The following is a 23,926-nucleotide window of genomic DNA, read 5'->3' as shown; positions in this document are numbered from 1 at the left end:
ACTTTCCTACATAAACCTGGCTAAAAGTTTAGAAGCTCATAGAAGCATACTCTGTGCTCAGATCAATATTCTTCTCAATAAGGCTCTTTATGATGTAAGGAAGAAACTCATTTAAATGTTCATTGGTAGGTATCATCAGTTTAATTCCATCACCAGACTTGTGGTGCATTAGGATTTTCCTGAAAATAAAAAACAAGAACTCAGTTTGATATTGCACTTTAAACTTTAATAAACTATTTTTTTTCTTTTTCAATCAAGCCCAGACAAATTCTTTATAGGACTAGCATGAAGCTAACATGACATGACTTTACGACAGTTAACTCAAGTCATATGATGTCACAACTATTCTTAAACTAAATTTTTCTATTCTTTAATAAAGAAATAGATAAAGAAAGGCAACCAAGCTGTACAGAGAAGTTGACCGTTGAGAGGTTGTTACTTTGTTTGGATTGTTTCCGGACACTTGTGGACTATAGGGATAACCAAAGATATGATCTTTGGAACGGTACTAACAAGAAAGCTAACTCAAACCATGCAAAAATAGCAAACTACTCTCATGCCCGCCTCTTTATTTTAGAAAAAAATTATTACAGCTAAAATCTATCAGGAAGTTATCCTACAGCACAAGTTTTATTTAGGTCAATAAATATACCACTATGCTAAAACAATAGTTCCTCTAACTGAGGCTATGTTCCCCAACATCACAGCGCGTAGCACACAACAGAGCAAATAAAAAAAGATGCACTAAGTGAAGAGGATTAAAGCTCAACTTACACTGTAATCTACAGCATGTATAACCACATCTCTCAAAAGGGTAAAGACGTTAGTTTTGTCTTTTAGATATGGTTTGCCGGCGTTGATTTTTTCTGAATAAAATAACTGAACATTACACTCGTGGAGAAATTTGTGCGACATATAGGTGGGCAAGTCGAATCATTTATTGCACTTTTCTAAAGTGAAGCTTCATTTTCATCCGCACCTTCATACTTACGGAATAACTCAATAATCAGTGTTTCTCTAACATAGCTTGTCATACAACACACAAGTATGTTAAGAAGTAGCTTGTACTCATTTGGCAAGGGACCGGTTACAGTAGCTAATTATCCTGTTACATCAGGTGCCACGAGACCATCCAAAATCCTCAATCAAGCTTCTACGTATGGTGGACGCTTTGAGACAACATTTTGCATGTCAGTGAATAGGATGATGCTTTCTACTTCCTTAACAAACTTAGTAATATCAGCTGCCACTGAACTAGATTTTTTAGTGTCTTGTTGGTTTCGTTGTTGAGCGGACGTGGCCTTGAGCAAATATAAGTCTACCAACTCAAACTCACCATTCCAACTTCTGCCTACAATAAATGCTTTTGTAAAAAAGTTTATCCATGACGAAAGAAACTGACATCCTAGTCTGGTCATTTGTAGTGAAGTACGACCATCAGGCAGAGAACCCACTTGTATAATTATGTTTGTTGTTGTTTATATAGTTTTGTAGGTTTAGATCATTCCTGAAATATATACAATTTAACTATTAGTAAAATAAAGATATAAGTGTAGCAAGATATATATTGCCACACTTTATATCTTGCCACAATTATATCTTTATTTCACTAATAATTAAATTACATACATTTCAGGAATGATCCAAACCTACAAGACTATATAAACAAAAAACACAAATTTGTACAAGTGGTTCCTCTCCCTCGTGGTCGTGCTTCACTACAAATGACCAGACTAGGATGTCAGTTCCTTTCGTCATGCATAAACTGCTTTACGAAAGCATTTATTACAAGCAGAAGTTGGAATGATGAGTTTGAGTTAGTAGACTTTATATTTGCTCAAGGTCATGTCCGCTCAACAATGAAACCAACGAGACACTAAAAACCTGGTTCAGGGGCAGCTGATATTACTAAATTTGTTAAGGAAATAGAAAGCATCCTGCTATTCAGTGACATGTAAAATATTGTCTCAAAGCGTCCACCATACATAGAAGCTTGTTTAAGGATTTTGTATGATCTCGTGGCACCTGATATAATAGGACATTTAGCTGCTGTAACCGGTCCCTTACCAAATAAGTACAAACTACTTCTTAACACACTTGTATATTGTATGACAAGCTATGCTAGAGAAAAACTTATTATTGAATTATTCCGCAAGTATGAAGGTGCGGATGAAAATGAAGCTTCACTTTGGAAAAGTGCAATAAATGATTCGACTCGCCCACCTACATGTCGCACAAATCTCTCCACGAGTGCAATGTTCAGTTATTTTATTCCAAAAAAAATCAACGCCGGCAAACCATATCTAAAAGACAAAACTAACGCATTTACCCTTTTGAGAGATGTGGTTATGCATGCTGCAGATTATAGTGTAAGTTAAGTTTTAATCATCTTCACTTAGTGCATCTTTTTTATTTGCTCTGTTGTGTTCAACGCGCTGTGATATTGGGGAACATGGTCTCAGTTAGAGTAACTGTTATTTCAGCATAGTGGTATATTTATTGATCCAAATAAAACTTATGCAGCAGGATAACTTCCAAGTAGGTTTTAGCTGTAATAATCTTTTTTTCTAAACAAAGAGGCGGGCATGAGAGTAATTTGCTATTTTTGCATGGTTAGTTAGCTTCCTTTTAGTACGTTCCAAGATCATATCTTTGGTCACCCCCATAGCCCACAAGTGTCCAAAGCAATCCAAACAATAAACACCTCTCAACGGTCACTTCTGTATGGCTTGGTTGCCTTATATTATCTATTTCTTTATAAAGAACAGAAAAAATTAGTTCGAGAATAGTTGTGACATCATGTGACTTTAGTTCGTCATAAAGTCATGTCATGTTAGCTTATGCTAGTCCTATAAAGAATTTTTGGGCTTGATTGAAAAAGAAAAAAAATATTTTATTAAAGTTTAAGTGCAATATCAAACTGAGTTCTTGTTTTTATTTTCAGGAAAATCCTAATGCACCACAGTCTGGTGATGGAATTGAACTGATGATACCTGCCAATGAACATTTAAATGAGTTTTTCCTTACATCATAAAAAACCTTATTGAGAAATATTGATCTGAGCGCAGAGTATGCCTATCTGAGCTTCAAAATTTTTAGCCAGATTATGTGGAAAGTTTTAACTTATTATCACATGCAGGTTGTATGCAACTATTTTGTGTGCTTGCAACATCTGTGATTCTTCTGATTAGGTACTCTTTATGTTTTTTTTAGTTTATACTGAATCATGTCTATATGTTTTGGGATTTATAATCTAATATTAAAGCACTACTAGTGAGGCCTATTTGGTTTCTAGTGTGAACCTTGAGCTAGGTCTGATTGAACAGTCTGCTTTTGTTTAGATCTGTGGTTCTCCCCTGATTTAGGCTACCTCAATGCAAGGTTCTGTAAGTTCTTGTCTTGTCCGGAACCAATAAGTACAGTGGCATCGTGGCCAAGTGCGGCCTTTGCTCACATCCAAGTGCTAGGGCATACAGTTACCCCTGCATAATATATCTCTTCTATTCTATTACTTTTCACATCCAGCATATAATGAACTTCTGGTGGACACGATCTGATCAGTAAGGTATGTGTGAAATGCATAGAAATGTTCCATAGCTAGTCATACAGAAGTCAAGAACATTATCTCCTATCTAATTTGTATTTAGAAATTGAATCTGAGTTGAAGAGAAGCTAGTGATACGTGATTTAGCACCAAAACGTCATATAGCTAGTCATACTTGATTTAGCATCAAAACGTTATATCAAATTTCAAAACGTCCTGCAGCTAGTCATATTTAATTTAGCATCAGAAAGTTTATCAAATTTGTTTCCTTGTTGGATGTTCTTCACCTATTAGTTTACCGGTATTTTTCTTTTGCTACGATTGATAATAAATAACCTGGAGCCTTCTAGAGAACTTGGCATTTTCTAAAAATATTTAGGTTTGTTTGCCAACTTGTGTAAAAATATACATCCTTTTTTAATCAATAGTCTATAGAGATGATATAAGACTTGCAAGAGGACATCTTACATAACAATGGCAGTGGTGCATGTCTTATGGTTTATGCATGCAGGCAGGCGTTAGGTCTGATGCTTGTAGAATGTGTTACTATTACAAACTTTCTGATTTAATGTTTATGTGACAAGCCCATCGGCTGCTTATAATGTTTCAGTTTCAGATATGAATATATGACATTATTAAGGTTTGGCAGATGGGACAGTACCATCTTTTGATGCTACTTATAATAATGTCTCTTTTCACCTGTGAAGATAAGACGTTATGTTTGCAGATGGACATTGTCTGAAGCTTTGCTTTTTATCATTACAGGTGGATCCGAAGGTACTCGTTACAAGAGCGCTGGGGTTCTGTCCATGGATTAATGCTAGCATTAGTGTTCTGTTTGTGATGGATGCCATGCCTGTTGTTTTTGGCAAATAAATCTAATTGTACCTATTTGTATTCAGAATGTTGTGACTTAATCAGATTTTATGCTATTCGTATTCAGACTGTTGTAATTTAATCAGTTTTATGCTACATTCATAGATGAGCGTTAATTAGACATATGTATGTATGATTCTCTGATTCTCTACTTGGTCCAAGTAGTAGCTACTTTAATCATATTATTAGCTACAAGCATGCTTGTTCACTATTTTCATACCGTACCTCGGTAGCTGACATGTCTTTTTTGGATGGGTGGGGAGATACCGAATACCCCTGGTAGCTCAACCATGAGCACTTTCATCTCCTTCAGTAACCTCCATTCCATGTTTCGCCCTGTTATTTCATCACCATTAGCTGCATGATATATGTTCGGGGGACAGTATGTCAGTAATTTCAGTCAGCAGGCTACTGGTTTAGATTACCTGTCTTGATCGGCAAGCCCATCACCAAGATCTTGCTGTCTACAGCACCGCTGCATGGATGATAAATACAAAGACTGAGACCTCTGAGAAAGAGAGTGTTGGGATGGATGTTAAACGTGTACATTAACACGACTTTCAGATCAGGGTGTAGTACAATGGTGGATGGGTTCGCAGAGGTCCTCGTGCTGTTCAAGCTGGCGATTGACCTACTAACCTACATCAACGCACTGCTCGACGACGTGCTGGCCATACTTTCACCTCATGTGCTCTTGACCATGAAAGAGCCATTCTTGTCGCGGAGTGTTTCATCGAGCACCAACCTACGACAACCTGAGAAGGTCGAGGATTACTCAGCTACCACTAATTTTTTAAGATCCGGTTGCCCGACATTATATTAATAGTTGGAAATGGAGAGTTGCGATCTTACAAGCGTGAGGCGCGCTGCCTCATATAGCAGACAGCCATATGAGGTGATGATTGTACACTAGCTGATTACTCACAAAACGTTGGTCTATCTTAAGGGTGCTGAGTATCCTTCCCCCGGCCGCTATCTAGGTAGAGCACTCGTCCTTTATCTCTGCGAATACAGCGTGCTCCGGTTTTCCTATTCCCATTAAAAACGATCGCATTTCGCTGCTTCCATATTTGCCATTGGGTGAGAATGGCTAAGGAGTGCGCTGCCTTTGTGCCTCTATCTGTCATTGCCAAGAACCAATCCTCCAGCTTGTGTTGAGCAGACCAAGCGGCCAGATGTAGGTGGGCACAGTTGCTCCATGTTGCTATAGCTACCACTAATGTATGTCAAAAAGAAAATAAATCTAGAACGAGTTTGATTTGAATTTTAAATGTGGTTCGGTTTGAGTTTGACTTTCGATAATGCTCTAACTTGAACGTATGATTGTTTCTGGACACGGCAGATAACGATTGGCTATGGGGTCCACGCGTCCTCCTCCATTCATATCAAAGCAGTAAGCAAGCACTTACGGCAGCGCGGCGATGTGTCTCCGCTGGGTCGGACATCCCGTGGGAACGGTGAATCAGGGTCTGCTCTACCATGGTCTTTCCCTATCCCTGCTACTGCTGACAAGAAAAGCAGTGCACTTTGTGCTGAAACCAGTCATGAGAGTCTCCGGCCCTCTTGTTTATTGGCTCGTTGCAGTCTGAAGAAGGAACAAAACAAAAGAAGATCTGATGATTAGTCTATTCTAATTCTACACCATTTAAATAAATTTCCTAAACTTTAAAAAGTAGAAGAGGATATACGAAATCAACTAAAAAATTCCAATGAAAAAACCAGGATATATATACACACATCTGGAAGGAGTAAGCACTAAGCAGACACTTACGACAGCGCGGTGATGGGTCTAGCATCCTCCGTCAAAGAGCGCCGCACCGCTGAGCTGGGCATGAGGACGACGACTCTCAGAACCAACATTGAAGCAAAGAGGTCCCTCAACCTAAAGAAGAAAGTCCTCCGCTGGCCCAGGACAGTCTCCGGCCCGATTGCTGCTTCACTTGTTGCAGCCCAACTACTTCTTCACTCGTTGTGGTATGGAAAAAAAAGAAAGATGTGAGGAATTAAACTACTTTCCCTTTGATAGAAAACAGTGAGCCTCTGCGAGATGCATATTATTTTTGTCTAAACAATAAACTAAGCAAAGAGTTGAAATTGCAAAAAAAAAAAGGTTCTTTTTCCTGGTAATATATGTTGTAGCAATCAACTCAATACTTACAGAACTAATTTTTCTACACCCTTTAAATAAAAAAATATCAACTTTAAAAAGCAGGGGAGGATCTACGAAATCTAACTTCAAAATTTTTATGAAAAAAACCAGGATACATACAGATCTCATAGATTGGAGTAAGCACTAAGTGAGCAGGCACTCACAGCAGCGTGGCGATGGATTCGCCGTTCTCCATCGATGAGTGCCACACCAGTGAGCTGGGGCATGAGGACGGATCTCAGGAGCATTGGAGCAGAGGAGTCCCTTACCTCTACTGGGTCCTGCATCCCGCAGGAATGGTGAATCGGGCTCGCATCTAACATGTTTGCCCGAGCTTGCACGGGGCCTCCATCGTGAATTTCCCCGCTACTGTTGGCGAGGTATGCAGAGGATTTGTGGGGGCGACCCATCGTCAGTCTCCAATCCTCTTTTTTCTTCACTTGCAACAGTCTGAAAAAGAAGCAAACAAAAAAAAAGACCCCCACGATTTAAACAGCTTGCCTTCCCTTCGACAACAGTAGAACACATTTCACTTACGGCAGCAAGGTGGCTATGTGTTTGCCGTTCTCCGTCGACGAGCGCACCGAGCTGGGCACGACTTGGACGCCTCACCGCCACCACCATGTCCGCGCCAAGAAGACGGCGGCGACGCTCCCTGAGTGCGGCGTCCTTCAGCTGTCCGAGGCCCATGCTCGGCTCTCAGCTAGCTAATGAAGCTCCGAAGATCATAATGGGGGAGAGAAAGCTCCGAAGCTCACGATAAGGGAGAGAGGGGGAGGGGAAAGGGAACGAGACGGGCAATGCAGAGGCAAGCGAAGGCAGCTGCTGGGTTCGTGCGGTTTCCTCTCGTCTCTCCCTAAAGAATGGGCAATGGCCATCAACGTGCCTCCTGTGCGATACAGCAGAACGGGCAGCGGCCGATGGAGCAAAGGAAGGGAGAGAGGGAGTGGAGAGAGCAAAGGAAGGCCAGCTGTGCTCCGCCCGGAACCCTACCGACTCGCCTCCGCTTTCCCATAGCCCAAAATCACGAATGAATGAGCCTGGGCGCACAACGGGGACACAGCGACCCGCTTTGCCGGACGATAAGCGGCATCTTGGTAGGTGGCGGGGTGGTCATCGTCGGACTCCGTGCGCCTTCCCGCAGTGCACTAGGGTAGAACAGAGCTGCATTCGGAGAGAGGGTGGGTGAGCTTGGGGTGCCCGGAGGCACCACAGCGTCCTGACTTGGGCCACCGACGCCCACGGACCTAGAAGGCCCAGTCTTGGCCTCAGACGGCGTGGAGTGGTTATCGGCGGTGGAGGCAGCGCTCCCTGCGCCGGCCAGCAGCGTTGAGGCCCCATGGGAGGCCGCGTCGGCTGCGGGGGCTGGTCCTGGCGGTGGAGGGGGCGGGGGGGGCGCCAGATCTGGGCCCTTCGCGAGGCCGCGGGGCACCTGTGGCGGCAGCTTCTTCCACTGGTGGCATAGAGGGCGGAAGGGCGCCGGCAGTCACCTGTCCACGCCGCGGAGACGCACGGCCGCCGGGCGGCGACAGGGATGGTGGCGGCCAGGGCGCCTCGACGCGCGCCCCAGCACCTGGACCCGCGCGAGGATGCGGCTCAAAGGGAGGTGGGGAGGGAGGGGAGGGGCGGCCGGTGCTGGCGCCGGCGCCACCACCGCCCGGGGCGCCTTGTGGCGCGCCCCAAAACCCGGACCTCCGCGAGGATGCGGCTCAGAGGGTGGTGGAGAGGTGGGGGAGGGAGGGGAGGGGGCGACTGGTGCGGGCGCCAACGTCGGGGGCGGCGGCCGCGGCGGCGGCGGCGCGAAGGGGCCCGCCAGGGGCGGCTAGGGTTTCAGGGTCGGGGGTCGCGGTCGGGGTCGGGGTCATCGTTCCTTCCTCGGCTATGAACTAAACGCGCGAATTCGTCCATAATTACAAGCAGTTATTAGTCCACTGGTTACTATGGCTAATTATTAGGCGAGTAAGTTTAACCTACATTGTTTGATAGATAGACTAACAGCTATTAGTCTCTTTTAGCACTCTCATACGGATTAATGAACTAGTTGCTTGATAGGTTGTGCGTGGACTAAAAACTAAATCAATCCATTAATTCACCTATATATTTGAGTGCTGTAAAAAAACTTTAAATGACCAACAATTAGTACCGGTATACAAACAGTCCTATGTTTCAGAAATATCTAACTATTGGAAACTAGCTAGAACCGGAAACGTGAGGAACACGCGTCAATGTTTTTTTTTTTTGAACCTTGGATAGCTATCTTTTTTTTTTTTTTGGGCTGTGTTGGTATACTTTAGCAGCCTGTTTGGTTGGCTGGTTCATATCGTTGCTGTTTCGTGAAGAAGTACTGCTGGCTGGTTTGTGTGAGAGAAAAATACTGTTCCGGCTGGAAATTTACAATCGTTACGACAAGCCACAGCCAAAAACGAACAGGCTTGTAGAGCATCTGCAGGAGATTCCCAAACACAACCTCCCAGATAAGGATGGTAACTTTTGGATTATTGGAAATATGCTTTTGCCACATCACCAATAACATTTTTATGAAGCAATTGATCCCCCAACGCAAGATCTTTTTGTAAAGAAATATGAAATATGCTTCAAAAAAAAATTGATCTTTTTGTGGGCTAATAACAACCTAAACGAAAAAGGATAAGTACAAAAGAAATCCATTGCTAGTTTCACGTGAGAGAGGAGAAACATGAACCAATCAAACCAGCCCAAGGCGTTTGGCTCGCGCAGGCTGGCTCTGTTCGCTTGAGTAGTCAGTCAGAAATAGTATTTTTCTCTCACAGCAAATCAATCAAAGAAATAAGCTAAAGCCAAAATAAATCCTGCCGAACAGAGAATCGATAGAAACGTTTTTGAGGGAGAAACGTTTCGAGGCAAATGCGTTTGGCGCCGATTCTTCAAACCAAAAACATTTCGGGTCGTCTAAACTGGGCAATAGTGGTCAACATCACTAGAAGACCATATACTTAATTAAGACTAGTTGATCAACCCGTGCGGCTAGAATCTTATAAGACACTTATACTAACGAATATTACATATACTTAATTTTTTCTTGCTTCACCAGTGTTCTAAAATACTAGCTATAATAGGTACTCTATAGTCTAATATTCAGTTTTCATAATCTATCGATTATTGATTTTTATTGTACTTTTCATCCATACTACTTATATGCCTAAATATTTCGGCCTTGTTTAGTTCCCTTGAAAGTTCCAAGTTTTTTCACTCTCTCTCCATCACATTAATTTTTGAACCGCTTGCATGGAGCATTAAATGTAGGTAAAAAAAATAACTAATTGCACAGTTTAGTTAGAAATCACGAGATGAATCTTTTGAGCTTAGTTGGTCCCACGATTGGACAATATTTACCAAATAAGACGAAAGTGCTACTATTCATCGGGTTGAAATTTTCTTCTTCAATCTAAAACAAGGCCCTTCGTTCAAAAGCAGTAGAATAACGCATCATATCTTTTGTACGTAGTGCGTCTCTGCTGTAGTGTGATTTTTTTTTTTGTCGTTGTTTGGTTCTCATTTATTATTGCTGCCGCGGTGGTACCCGTCCCGTCCCGTCGTTCCTTGTCGTGGTGGCCTGGTGGGCAGTGCAGGGGTAGGGCGTGGCGTGGGTACTGCTACTGCTGGCCCACAACACTAGGGCCTTGTTTAGATTACCCCAAAATTCCAAGTTTTTTCACTCTCTTTCCATCACATCAATTTTTAGCCACTTGCATGGAGCATTAAATTGTAGGTAAAAAAAAAAAACTAATTGCACAGTTTAGTTGGAAATCACGAGATGAATCTTTTGAACTTAGTTGGTCCACGATTGGACAATATTTACCAAATAAGACGAAAGTGGCTACTATTCATCGGGTTGAAATTTTTCTCATCTAAACAAGGCCTAGTACTAGCGTATAGCGTACGTAGGCGTAGCGCTGCCGTGCCCAGTGACTCGGCAGTCGGCTCAGCGCTCTGCTCGCTGTCCAGTTTCCCATTCGATGCGCAACGATACGGAGCGGCTCAGACAGTCAGCAGGGCAGGTGGTGGCCGCAGTGACTCGGCAGCCGGCTCAGCGCTCTGCTCGCTGTCCTGTGGTCCAGTTCCCATTCGATGCGCAACGTACGGAGCAGCGACCGATCTCTTCCTCCACCGATGCCCGCTCTTGGTTGCTTGCTGGCATGGACACATACCTACAGGGGTTTGCAACGGATTTTTCTGAAAAATGCACGAGACGTTTGCCATGAAATGCATGGCAGAATTTTCATTTCGACGTTGCTTCCTAGTGTAGACAAGGACGAATCCCTTTTTAATGTTCTTTTTTTTTTTTGGCTCCCATCTTACTATACAGTAGTAGATTGGTTAGCGCGTGTTCAGCTTCACCCAAAATCCCAAAAAGTGCTACAGTATCTATCACATCGAATGTTTACGGTCCGTGCATTAAGCATTAAATGTAGACAAAAAAAAACTAATTGCATAGTTTGGTGGGAAATTGTGAGACGAACGTTTTGAGTCTACTTAGTCCATGTTTGAACACTAATTGCCAAATAAAAATGAAAGTGCTACGATAGCCCAAAATTCCACTAAACACGCTCTTAGTCGAAGAATGAGAGCTCAATGTCTGTGGCAGTGGGACCCGATGAATGAATGAGAGCTCAAATCGTTTGCTGTCAGCAGCGCAGCGTGCATGTCCCATGCGGACTGACTTTACGGCACGGCAGTCGGCGCGTGCATCCATCCGCGCATGCCGCAGTTCACTCCTCACACACTGAGGAACTGCGAGGACAGCAATTGGCCACCCCGAGAGTCCAGCTGGCGTTTGGTTTCGCCTCTTAGCCCTTGTTTAGTTCGTGAAAAGTTGGAAATTTGGTTACTGTAGCGCTTTCATTTTTATTTGGCAATTAGTGTTTAATCATGGACTAATTAGGCTCAAAACGTTTGTCTCGCAATTTCCAACCAAACTGTGCAATTAGTTTTTATTTTCGTCTACATTTAATGCTCCATGCACGTACCACAAGATTCGATGGGACGGGTACTGTAGCACTTTTTGGAAAAACTTTTCGCGAACTAAACAAGGGCTTAATTTTAGTTGGACATATGCACGAAGTATTACAAATAGACTACTTTGCAACTAATTTACGAGACGAATTTTTTTAAGCCTAATTAATCCATGATTTAACAATGTGATGCTACAGTAAACATGTGCTAATGACGGATTAATCAAGCTTAATAAATTCGTCTCACGAATTACTAACGAATTATGTAATTTGTTTTTTATTAGTATCTGAGCACCCCATGCAATACTCCTACGTGACACCTCCTAAACACTCCATACATGAATGAAACATGACACGTAGAGCCGGGCACTTCTATACCAACTGCGTACAAAGGTCTTATTTAGTTCCTCCTAAAAAGTTTATATCATATCTCATCAAATGTTTAAACACATGCATGGAGTATTAAATATAGATTTAAAAAATAATTAATTATACAGATTATGACTACTTTACGAGACGAATCTTTTAAGCCTAATTAGTCCACGATTTGACAATAAAATGCTACAGTAACACATATGCTAATGACAGGTTAGTTAGGCTTAATAAATTCGTCTCGTGATTTACTGATAGATTCTATAATTTATTTTTTTATTAATATTCAAACACCACATACAATACCTCAATGTAACCCCTAATATGACACCTGGAACCCTTATCCCCTCAAACTAAAGAAGGCCTGAGTGCCGCAACTGCCGGCAGGAGCCGGCCCCCGCGGCGTCCCATGCTAGCTGATGACGCTCCAAGTTCACAATGGGGGAGACGGAGGCGTCTCTGCTTCCTTTGCCAACGGGCAATATAACGGAGTAAAGGAAGGGAGAGAGTGCAGAGGAGAGGAGAGGAGAGGACAAGGTCTCTCTGCAGCTTTTCATGTCTGGTTTTTGACCTCGTTCGGCTCGTTAAAACTGGACTGAAATTATCTAAAAAATACTATTCTGACTGAATTGTTGTGAGAAAAAAATACTATTCCAACTAAAAAAACCAGCAGAACAAGCTGCTTTCTGGTAAGCCGCACAGGGCCTTTCTCTCTGCGTACATACAGCGGTTGTGCACAGAATAGCAAAAGTACAAAGGTATTTATGCAGCACGTTTTTTTTAAAAAAAGGAAAAGTATATATAGCAAGGGTCTATGTACTGTATACAGCAGGGGTCTATTTCGATGAGGCGTACTCCGATCCGACCGTTACATGTCTGATAACTCAAAATCCTCTTGTATCATTTGCCCAATCCACATTACTTGCTTCAAATGGAACTTATAATAACCTTTACAAGTCTTTCATTACTGAAAGGCATCTTCTGATATTTAATGTTCCACACCCGCCGCCAATGCAAGCACACGCAATGCATGCATATGCATCTGTGCTGCTGGTGCTGGTGCGTGCAGCTGTATGCAGCTTTGAATTGAATTTGAAACAGCTCTACTCAACCGGGGCCTCGTTTAGATGCTGAAAAAATTTCAACCCGATGAATAGTATCATTTTCGTCTTATTTGGCAAATATTGTCCAATCGTGGACCAACTAGGCTCAAAAGATTCATCTCGTGATTTCCAACTAAACTATGTAATTAGTTATTTTTTTACCTACATTTAATACTCCATACAAGCGGCTAAAAATTGATGTGATAGAGAGAGAGGGAAAAAACTTGAAATTTGGATGGCATCTAAACAAGGCGCGGGCTGGCCCTGGCCGCGACATGCATGCACCACGACAGGTGTTCGAGTTGTGTGGTGCGCCCCTGGCATCCATATCCGAATTACTACGTGTTCCGCCGCCGGACATGCAAGCACGGGGCACGAACTGCAGGTTACCTACGAGTCACCGGGTGAAAGCTCAAAGGGAACGCAGAGATGCACAAGTTACAGAGGATTGGAGGTGGCATTGTTTTAAAATGTTTTTTGTTTAATACAGTAAAATGGTTCCCAGCATGGTTGTTGAATCGGAGCCCCCCCCCCCCCCCCCCCCCCCCCCCCTCTTGAACTCCTTTTGTCGTAACTATGAACTTTCAATTATCTTGTAGGCGGTGGGAATTTTCTCATGTCTTAACCTTGCACCCAAGCTTAGCATGGCAAATAAAATGAGGAAGATGCGTGACCAACTGAGAAAAATCAAAGAGGATCACCTGGATTTCAAATTCGAGTGTTACCAAAGGATTGACATGGACCATCATTTTACTGACAGAGAAACAACATCCAAGGTCAATGAAGCAGGCATCCTCGGGAGAGACAGAGAAAGAAAGAGAGTCATAAAATTGTTATCGGCAAGCAACGATAAAGAAGGTCCTATAATTCTTCGTATCTTTGGGCTTGGTGGCATTGGCAAGACGACATTGGCACAACTAGTTTTCAATGATGTTTATTTCAAGGGTTATGACCATCGGGTATGGGTTTATGTGTCCCAGGTATTTGACTTGAGAAAAATAGGTAACACCATAATGTCTCAAGTATTAAAGAAGGAAGACATAATGGAGATAGTAGGGAGTTCATCTACCAACGCCTTCAAGAATTACTAGATGATAAGAAGACACTTATTATTTTAGATGACCTGTGGGAGACAGATGACTCTCAGTTGAATGAGTTGAAGCTTATGCTTAATATTAGCAGCAAGATGAAAGTCTTAGGGTCTGACCTAGCGAGCTAGTTGGGCCAAAAATCTATAAGGATACATGCCCTCAATTACATAATATTTGTTTGGTCCAAACGTATACATCAAATCCCATTGTTGCGACTAGTTAACAACATTTTCCCATGAAGTTGTAATTTTTCTTGTCTTATACCATATAATTACCATGGAGTTTTCTATATGTATATGTACCTGATTAAACAACATGTTCCCAAGCATTGATCTAATTGGGTGAGTGAATAACAGAACTCAAGGAATATCAAATATAGTATGATATTTTCCACCTTTTACCGAATCATATGACAGCTTTAACATAGTTTACAGAGTCATGTAAAAAAATTCTGATGGATCTCTTCACTTATTATTTCAGAGTACTCCTCAGAACAGCTCTATGTTAGGTTGATCTCCACCAAGTTGGCCGGCCTTTGATTCGCACCCTGAACGGGGGCGCCCAACCCAATCATGGTCGATGGGCCCCCGTCATGCAGTGCTATAGAGAGGAAGGTGGGGGTCGGGGCACTGGGTACTAGGTTCACCGCAGCCGCTAACTCCCCACCGACATCCTAACCCTAGTCCGATCGAGAGGGCAGCGCTAACAGCGACGGGAAGCTCCGCCACCACGCCGTGCGCCGCCACTGCACTGCGACCGACTTCGATTCCGCCGCCGGACTCCACTGCTACCACTTCACCACTAACCCGAGCTGCACCACACCTTCGCCATGGCTACATCGTCCTCCTCCGCCAAGCCTTCCGATGGTCGGTAACACTTCCCCTCTCTCCTTCTCCCCTTTTTCCTTTTAGATCTACCGGTTCTAGGTTGTGAGTCGATGTTTTACTACTGCTAAGGAAGTTTTTACCCACTGATCTACTCCTGGTTGATCCAAAGATTATAACAATGCTATCGGATGAGCCTATTCTAGGTGTAGATCTAGTTCTTGGGGTAGAAATCAAGAAGAATAAAGAAGGAGATGAACGAATTTCGATTCGGATCGAAACCCTAACCTTAACCCGAGATGAGAAGTAGACAAGGGGCTTACCTACCCTCGAGCCACCGCTCGACAACTCCTCATCGGTGTGCGGGCCACCGCTGCCGTGCGGGCAGATGAGCCCAAGCCGCCGCTCCACCGCCACGCGAGAAGATTAGTTCGACGACGCATCGCGCGTGCGGGGGCTTGGGCTCCGGGCACCGGCGCAGGACCCCTCGACGGCGGCGCGCTCAACCGCGGTTGAACGCGCGTGCCGGTGAAAGGGCCTGCGGTGGCGCCGCCATCCTTCTCAGGGCGCCAGTGGTGCTCGTCGTCGCTCGGCTCGCCGCGTGAAGAAAGGGAAGAAATGGAGTTAGGGTTCTAGGAGAGCGCGGCCGACCAGGGGGTTTTGATCCGGCGAAATACGCGGAGGTTCATCCGATCGCATCCAACGGCTGGCAGTGACCGGACCGATTTCGACCTAGGCGGGGAGGTGAAATCCCGGCCCAGGCCTAGGTTGCGGCCTGGGTGCGGGAGAGGCGCCGCGCGCATGCGCGCAGGCGCTGCTGGGCCATGGGCTGCTGCTCTGCTGGCCTAAATGCACAGTATGCTTTACGTTTTTGTTTATATTTTTCAGAAGCATTTATTTGATGTTTTATTCAATTTTGCATGTTTAAATCTCTATTCATTTTGCACCAATGTGTATATTGTTTAGAGAGTAGATCAGTACGTAATGCTCCTGAAAAAGTAGTTTTTCATGTTTCTATTGCTATGTTTTAAGTATATCCTCTAATTAATCTTGAACCAACAATTAGGGGATTTCAACTAATCCTTTCCGGAGAATTAGACGGCCTACCCGAACAGGCTTTTTATTTAGTGGGGAACATCGATGAAGCTAGCACGAAAGCTATAAACTTAGAAGAGGAGAGCAAATTGAAGAAATGAAATTAAATATTTATGTACGGACTCCTAAACGAATTATTTGGGATTGTGAAGTGAAAGAAATCATTTTATCTACTAATAGTGGACAAATTGGTGTATTACCAAACCACGGGAAATTTTAATTGGAGGAGTAGTGACTTTTTTGGTTAAGTTGGATTATGATATTGTTATTTTCTGACCAACGTTGACAATAACAATATTATATTTTTTATTCATGAGTTTTTCTATGCATTAGTTCTATTTCTGTCCAACGGTGATGTAGAATTAATGTAGAAGCATATTGTATGTTTTAATTTTGACCAACGTCAAATTACGGCATGCAACTATTATGTCACCAGCAAACGACAACTAGTCCAAGCCAAGGCACCAAGCAAAGTCAAGTATGTAAATGTTGATTGCATCAAATGGTCAAAGAATTGCCCGAAACAATATGAAAGAGGCAAACCTTTCCTACCCAACCGGTCGATCCAGTACCTACCACTTGGAATGAGAAGGTTTCATGATTGTTACTTGCGTGCTCTCTCGACGGACATAGAAGTAATTGAAGCAAGGTACCCTAGCAAGACATTTGAAGGCCCAAAAGGAAAAATTGCCTTTACATTTGATGATGTCCCGACAATGTTTCACCTCAGAGAAATGGAAACCAATCTCATCAAAACATGGTGCCTGTAAGTCCTTGTCATCTTGATTTGATTTGTAGAATGTGTCCCTGTCATCTTTATAACTAACCCACAACTTGATTTGTAGAATGCAAGTGCACATTTCAAATCAAATGCCAAGTGCGCGATCAGGGTACTTAGACCCTAAATTAATAGCCTAGACATTGTTTACTTACCCCCAACAAGTGGAAACTGGATGACGAAAACCTAGCCACTAGGGAGACCATTGAGGAGAAAGAGAAAATCCAGCAAAAAAGAATAAGGGACGAGTCCTATAAGGTGGCGGCATACATTTCAAGAGCTTTCTCCAGGATGCAAGACAAAAGTCCTATATATCTTCCCTACAACTTCGAGTAAGTTCCACTATATCCTTTAAATTAAAAAATACACATTATTTTGATAGGTGCAAAAGAGTTTATCTATTTCTATGATTAAATACGTGCAACAACCACTAGATTTGTATAGACGTCGATCTCAAGCTAGGCATGGCGTGGGTCATGGATCCATTGGATGTCGATGAGGTGAGATACAAAGACTTCATAAGCATTCTCAAGACGTACACATTTCAACCATCCTCATTACCTTATATATTTGTATATATAATTGTAACATTGACCATTGGATACTAACAACTTGCATCTGTTAAATTCATTCGAATAGGGCGTACAGGTACTACATTAACACTCTCAGAGGCGTGCATCATCCAGATAGGAAGAGTAACCTATATATCAAAATAAAGTGGTCGGTAAGTGTAACTTTAGTATTTCCATTACGTTACTAACACAAGTATTACTTAACAATTTCATATGCGAACAGTGCCACAAGCAGGAGTCTGGGAGTGTACATTGTGGATATTACGTGTGCACTACCATGAGTAACATTGGTGCATACAGGAGACACCCCTAAAAGGTAAGTTAGAACTACTTCGCTCGTAGTGTCCTGACGTATGTTATGAAATTCAAAACCTAACATAGTTTTCTTATAGTGGCCTGAAGAAAAAGGAATTAGAGCGACACCACTTGACCCTGATAACCTCTTGGAGCTCGTTGGGGACCTTTGCAGCTTTATAATGGACCAGATTGTACATGTCAAAGGTTTGTACCATGAACCAGAGTCTCTATTAGGACATCAACCTCGGTACCAAGCTCTTCGTGAGTGGGAAAGACTAAGCACAGGTCATTGAAAATAATGTGTATGTAATGTTATCGGACTTTGTGGACTGGACTTGTGAATCATGTGTATGTAATGTTATTATCGGACTCTCCGGATCAGACCGGACCGGACTGGACTCATGATGAATTATTTGTTTTGAATTGTCGTTTGTGGACTTTGAATATATGCATTATGTTGTTTGTGGACATTGTGGATCTAAATATGAAAGGTCCTTGTGTGGTTTTGGTAATTGACTAACAACCTAAGTAGACTAATTATGTTTATGTGAGATACACAGGTGATTAGTCCATAGGTACATATGTGTGAGCAACATATGCCATGAAGGTGAAAATGGCTTGGAGATGTTGCAAAGCTCACACATGTGATGATGAAGGAGCTTATTGCACATGAGACAAGGCATTGAGTCATGTGATCAAGGTGGAGAAGATCAAGACAAGACTTGGCTTGATGGACCGGTTGCAAGCGTGAAGGGCAAGTCGGAGGCTTTGGAGCGATGGACCGCGTGGCGGTGAAGCTTGAGCAAGACTTGGCGCCGATGGACGAAGGCAATGGTGAAAAGCAAGTGAAGGCAAGATCGATGAACCAATATGATCACATGATGATATGAAGTGGATCATATCATTGTTGATCATGTTGGTGCATGTGTTGCATCGACATTGGAGGAGATGGAATGGAATGCGCAAGGCAAAGGTATAACCTAGGGCATTTCATTTCACCGGTCATAGGTGTGTAGAGAAGTCGATGATCGGGTTTAGGATAGATGGCCGTACTATCAAGAGGGGCAAACTTGTTTGTATATCGGTCATCTAGTGCCACTCGAGTGATCTAACTTTGCATCATCGCTAGGATCGAGTGGCGTGGCAAGTTGAGTGGCTAATCCTTTGAAAAATTTTTATGAAAAGCTAACACACATACACATGGTGGTGCACACTTGATGGCGTTGGCACATTTGCAAAGGAGAAGAAGTTAGAGTTGTTGTGAATCAACTTAGAGAAGAGAAAAAGGTTTTTCGGTGTACTCTGAACTATAGGATGGTCCTTGGATTGGAATACTGCTTTGATCCATTGTGATTTGGATCAAGTATGCATGTGGGATGTGTAGCCCTCTGAGTAAGCTTTCCAAAATGTCCAAGATCATCGAAATCGGAGTTTGGAGCTAAGAGTTATAGCCATTTCAGCGCTAAAAGGTCTATGACCGGACGCTGGCGCGAAAAACGACCAGACGCTGGGGTCCAGCGTCCAGTCAGCACCTGTGAGTCCGGTCACAGCTTCCGGTCAGTGTTTTTAGCATGTCCAGAAGCGGCCGGACACTAGGAGAGTCCGGTCAGTGATGACCGGACACGTCCGGTCGCTGAAAAATGTTGTTGGAACCTCTCTGTAAGTGATCGGACGCTGGGTTTCAGCGTCCGGTTGTTATGACCTGCGCGTCCGGTCTGTACACGCTTTGCCCAGTGAAGGGGTAACGGCTATTTTAGCCCTTGGGGCTATAAAAGGAGTGTGTGGCCGGCCTTAGGCTAGTTGCTTAGCACCCTCACACCTATGTGGCTTGTGTAGGAGTGTTTGGATGCCCTCTAACTCACTTGTGCTTGCAAGAGTGCGAATCGATTGCGACTGGGTGTGATTCTAGTGCGTTGCATTGTGAGATTGCATCGAGTGGCACTAGGTGATCGAGTTGCAAGCCGGTGGTGCTTGTTACTCTTGGAGGTTGCCACCTCCTAGATGGCTTGGTGGTGGTCTTCGTCAAAGCCCGCAAAAAGCTTGTGCGGTGCTCCGGAGAAGAACTTTGTGAGGGGCATTGTGCTCGCCCCGCGGTAGCCGCGAAGAACAACTCTAGTTGAGCGTGTCATTGAGTTACCCTCACTTTCGGGGTAGGTTCTTGCGGTGCCCGACGTGTGGCTTGGCGGGTGATGCCAATTAGCCGCCGAACCACCAAGTGAGCGGTCGACACAACGGGGACGTAGCGTGTTGGCAAGCACGTGAACCTCAGGAGAAAATCACCGTGTCAACCTTGTTCTTCCCGTTGGTTTGCAATTCGTTTACACAAGCTTGTGATTACTTTTATATACATTGTGCTTGTATAGTTGCTCTTGTAATTAGTTAGCTTATGTAGCTCACTAGTTACCTTCTTGCTTGTGTAGCATAGAAGTAGCTCCCTTGCGTGGCTAATTTGGTTTGTGTAACCTTGTTAGTCACTCTGCTTAGTTTGTGTAGCTAAGTATTTGCGCTCTCTAATTTGGCATTGGTTGCCTTGTTATTGAGCATTGCTAGTGAGCTTAGTTGGATTTGTGCGTTTGAGCATGTGTAGGAGCTCCCTCATTGCTTGAAATACTAGTGGCATAGGTTTGTGTGACCTTGCTCCGAGAATTGGTTAGGTGAGCTCTAATTAGCCCGGCACCTTTGTTGCTTAATTAGGATCTTTGCAAGGTGCTAGAGAACATAGATAGAGGGGTGTAGTCTTGGCTAGACCGATAGTTTTAATTCCGCACTTGTTTTGGTTAGCCGACGCGATTAAGTTTTAGAAATAACTATTCATTTATCTGCTCTTGACGGCCCTTTAACTCTTTTCATATATAGAGAGAGGCCCCTCTATTTTGCTACTTGAAAAGACAAATATAAGGCAACAGACCAAGCAAAATATGAATCACTTGCTTATGTCTGTCATATGGATTACTCCTAGTAAGTAAACACAGCTAAATAACTTAAGGCATTCCCACTTCCGTTTACTTTCCTGTGATAATTGCTCTAAATATGACTTTTGCACTTGATAAAAACAGAGTCTATGTATTGTGTTAAAGTACGGAATGTCAGGGTGCCTCAGTCCAATGCTAGCAAAATGTGTTTGTTCTGTTTATGCAATTGTTTAGAAATTGTCTGTTGAATCCTGGAATCCTAGAATGCCTTTGCCACAAAATAAAACGATGGTTAATCGGATGATGAATTTGTTGACTCTGCAGAGCTATAGATCAGGATCTGTCCCCCTTACCAACCGGAGGTGGCGATAGATCAGGAGCTTGGGAGCCGAGAGTTGGTGCATCATTGCACGTCTTGCACAGCAGAGTAAACATGTATGGTAACGATGAGCTGGAAAATAAGAGTGATGTTCAACTAACGCAAGCTACATGGAAGTGTGTCTAACGTGTATAAATACGCTTCTAGCATACCTTATAAAAATGTGTTTGTATATCTTCTCAATACGCTTAGAGACTGACACGATCCATATGAAGACACTTCTAGCATACCTCATAAAAATGTGTTTGTATTTTTTGTAGAGACAAAATAAAGTGTGTCTAACGTGTATAAGTAAAATGTCACTGTAGGAGATTTCTAATGGTGAAGACGAAATAAATTGTGTCTAATATTTAAATAAAATGTCACAACGAAGAATTTTTAATAGTAATAATGATGATGAATATTCAGATTGGCATCTGGCTGGTGAATGTCAATACCATACAAATGTTTCTACATTCGATCATCCACTGTGATAAAACCAATGGACCTCCTAAAAATTTGGAAGTACAATTGTGAAAAAGGAATAGGCATGGAGCTACTGCTCCCCATGCTGCCACACAGACAACCTTCCACTCAGTGTTCATCAGCGTACACGCAGTAGCAGCCAGCCATTGCGTAAGGGCACCACCACCAACTGGGGCAGCACTTGCGGTTGGCCTGAGCTAAAAGTACTAGTACACATAGGTACCTGTACTATTCAGGGTAATAGAGTAACATGGGAGGCAGCTGCTTCTTTTAGGATGTGATTGGTTGCTCCGCTCACGCTGTTCGAAGGTTCATCCGGTCATTCGGTGCATTGTGGTTGTGTTTGGTTTCTCTGCTGGTACCTTTCGCCTGCATCCTTTCGTTCATTTGCTCTCCTCCATCCCGCACGTCTCCTTTTCAATTTTCACCTCCCTCTCCGTGCAGGATGGCTTGATTCACGCATGGTGCAGGGGCCCACGTATCAGACACCCAAAATTTTAATGCATGCATGCAACCAAACATGATCTCATCTCATACTGAACCAACAACAAAGATAACCAAACACGACCACTTGCACGAGCTCAACTCGATTTCTTTGGTCCTGCACAGCCTAGCCATCCTGGCTCGAGGTTGGCTCTCAAACCAATCACGCCCTTACTATATGGTCCATCACTTCCTTTTCGTGCGAGTTTAGTTCGCGAATTTTGGGAATTTGGCTACTGTAGCACTTTCGTTTTTATTTGGCAATTAGTGTTTAATCATGGACTAATTAGGCTTAAAACGTTCGTCTCGCAATTTCCAACTAAACTATGCAATTAGTTTTTTTTCGTCTACATTTAATTCTTCATACATGTATCGTAAGATTTGATGTGATGACTACTGTAGCATTTTTTGAAAAACTTTTTAAGAGCTAAACAAGCACTTCCTATCTCTCTCAGGTCGTGCCCAACGCACCACGGTGGTGTGCTGCCTCATGTAGTCATATGCCATGTCTCTCCAGGTCACGCGAATTGATAGCTTCGCAGGCTATCAGATATCGCAGAATCTGTGATCTCCTCGACTGACAAAAGGTGAAGGCATTGGTTGGAGAGAGCGTTACAGCGAGAAGGCATCTACTGTGACATAACCTTTCCAGGACCATAGAGGATGTTTGGTTCGAGCTACTAAACTTTAGTAGCTACTAAACGGTTTAGTCACTTTTAGTTACTCTGGAGTTACTATAGAGGACTAAAGTCTTTTTAGTAGCTTTTAATCTAGCATTTGGTTAAAAAGTTACTAAAGTAACTAAAAACTACTAAATTTAATAGCTACTAGACAAACCAAACAGACCTTAGTCGGGGATGGAAAAGCTGACGTGTCAGTGACTGACGTGAATTGCGGAATTAGGAATTGTAGCCCGCGTTGAGTGAAAAATAATTTTAGTTTGCCTCGGTCTACGTGGCCCAACATTTTTTGGTAATGTTAATAATCGGCCTGTTCGTTGGTTGATTTCTGAGCTGATTTGGACTGACGGTGCTGGTTTGCTGTGAGAGAAAAATACTGTTGGCTAGCTGGTTTGGGCTGGCTGAAACCAACAAGCGAACAAACTGAATACTCATGACTGCTCGCTTTGGCGTGTGCCCTCGTCCATTTTCCCTTTTCTGCTTTTTCTCTATGGACCATACTCTCTCTTCTAAGCTATAGGAGCCTGCAGAAGAACCGCTGGCACTAAGGCTGAAGGAAAAACTCGAAGCTCGTTAGCTCGCTCGGTTCATGGCTGACTTGACTCGGCTCGGATCGGCTCGTTATGATAACGAGCCGAGCTGAGTCAAGATTTTAGCTCGTTAACTATAACGAGCCAACTCGAGCCAGTTCGTGAGCCGTTCGCGAGCTAAACGAGCCAAGCTTCTAGGAAAAAAATATCAAAACTTATATTAGTTTTTGTATTATTTCATGTCTTATACTTTACAATTGACTGGTAACTGGTCTAGACCCTATAAATTGACTGGTAACTGGTTTAGATGCATTTCTTTTATATTATTATTATTCTCAAACTTTAGATAAATGCAAATATTATATTTTGTGTATTTTTTATACCTGGCTCACGAGCTTAACGAGCCAGCTCGAGCTTTTAACGAGCCGAGCCGGGCTAACTTTCTGGCTCGTTAGGATAATGAGCCGAGCCGAACTAGCTCATTATTTTATCAAGCCAGAACGAGCCGAGCCGAGCCGAGCCAGCTCGTTATCCAGCTAGCACTCTGCAAGCCACTGCTTTATATCTCTAGGTGGCATCCAACCCTACGTGGTCTAACGAGACCATCAGCTAACTCACCATGCTGGGTAGGCTCTAAAACAATGTTAAAGAAAACATGACGAAAGACAAACAGCCTGTTCGCTAGTTGATTTCAGCCAGCCCAAACTAATCAGTTAATAGTGTTTTTCTCTCATAATAAATCAGTACCAGTCAACTTAAATCAACAGATCAATCAGCGAACAGAC

At 43.1% G+C, this 23,926-nt stretch overlaps 1 long non-coding RNA gene across 3 annotated transcripts; it reads right to left on the bottom strand.

The window, feature by feature from the left end:
- Positions 1–4,844: 4,844 nt before the first annotated feature.
- On the bottom strand, positions 4,845–8,421 carry LOC136476244 (uncharacterized). Of its 3 annotated transcripts, XR_010763455.1 has the most exons (5): positions 7,107–8,421; positions 6,734–7,019; positions 6,192–6,380; positions 5,830–6,005; positions 4,845–4,895 (listed from the first exon to the last, which is right to left on the bottom strand). It is a non-coding gene; the product is annotated as an uncharacterized lncRNA (long non-coding RNA). The 3 variants fall into 3 exon arrangements; XR_010763456.1 differs by lacking the exon at positions 4,845–4,895 and having other exon boundaries at positions 5,238–6,005; positions 6,192–6,377; XR_010763454.1 differs by lacking the exon at positions 4,845–4,895 and having other exon boundaries at positions 5,238–6,005; positions 7,107–8,420.
- Positions 8,422–23,926: the final 15,505 nt, after the last annotated feature.

This window comes from Miscanthus floridulus, chromosome 8 (assembly GCF_019320115.1).
Source record: "Miscanthus floridulus cultivar M001 chromosome 8, ASM1932011v1, whole genome shotgun sequence".
In the NCBI taxonomy this organism is placed as follows: domain Eukaryota; kingdom Viridiplantae; phylum Streptophyta; class Magnoliopsida; order Poales; family Poaceae; genus Miscanthus; species Miscanthus floridulus.
Note: the sequence above shows the minus strand (reverse complement) of the source record. Positions and strands in the feature narration are given on the sequence as shown.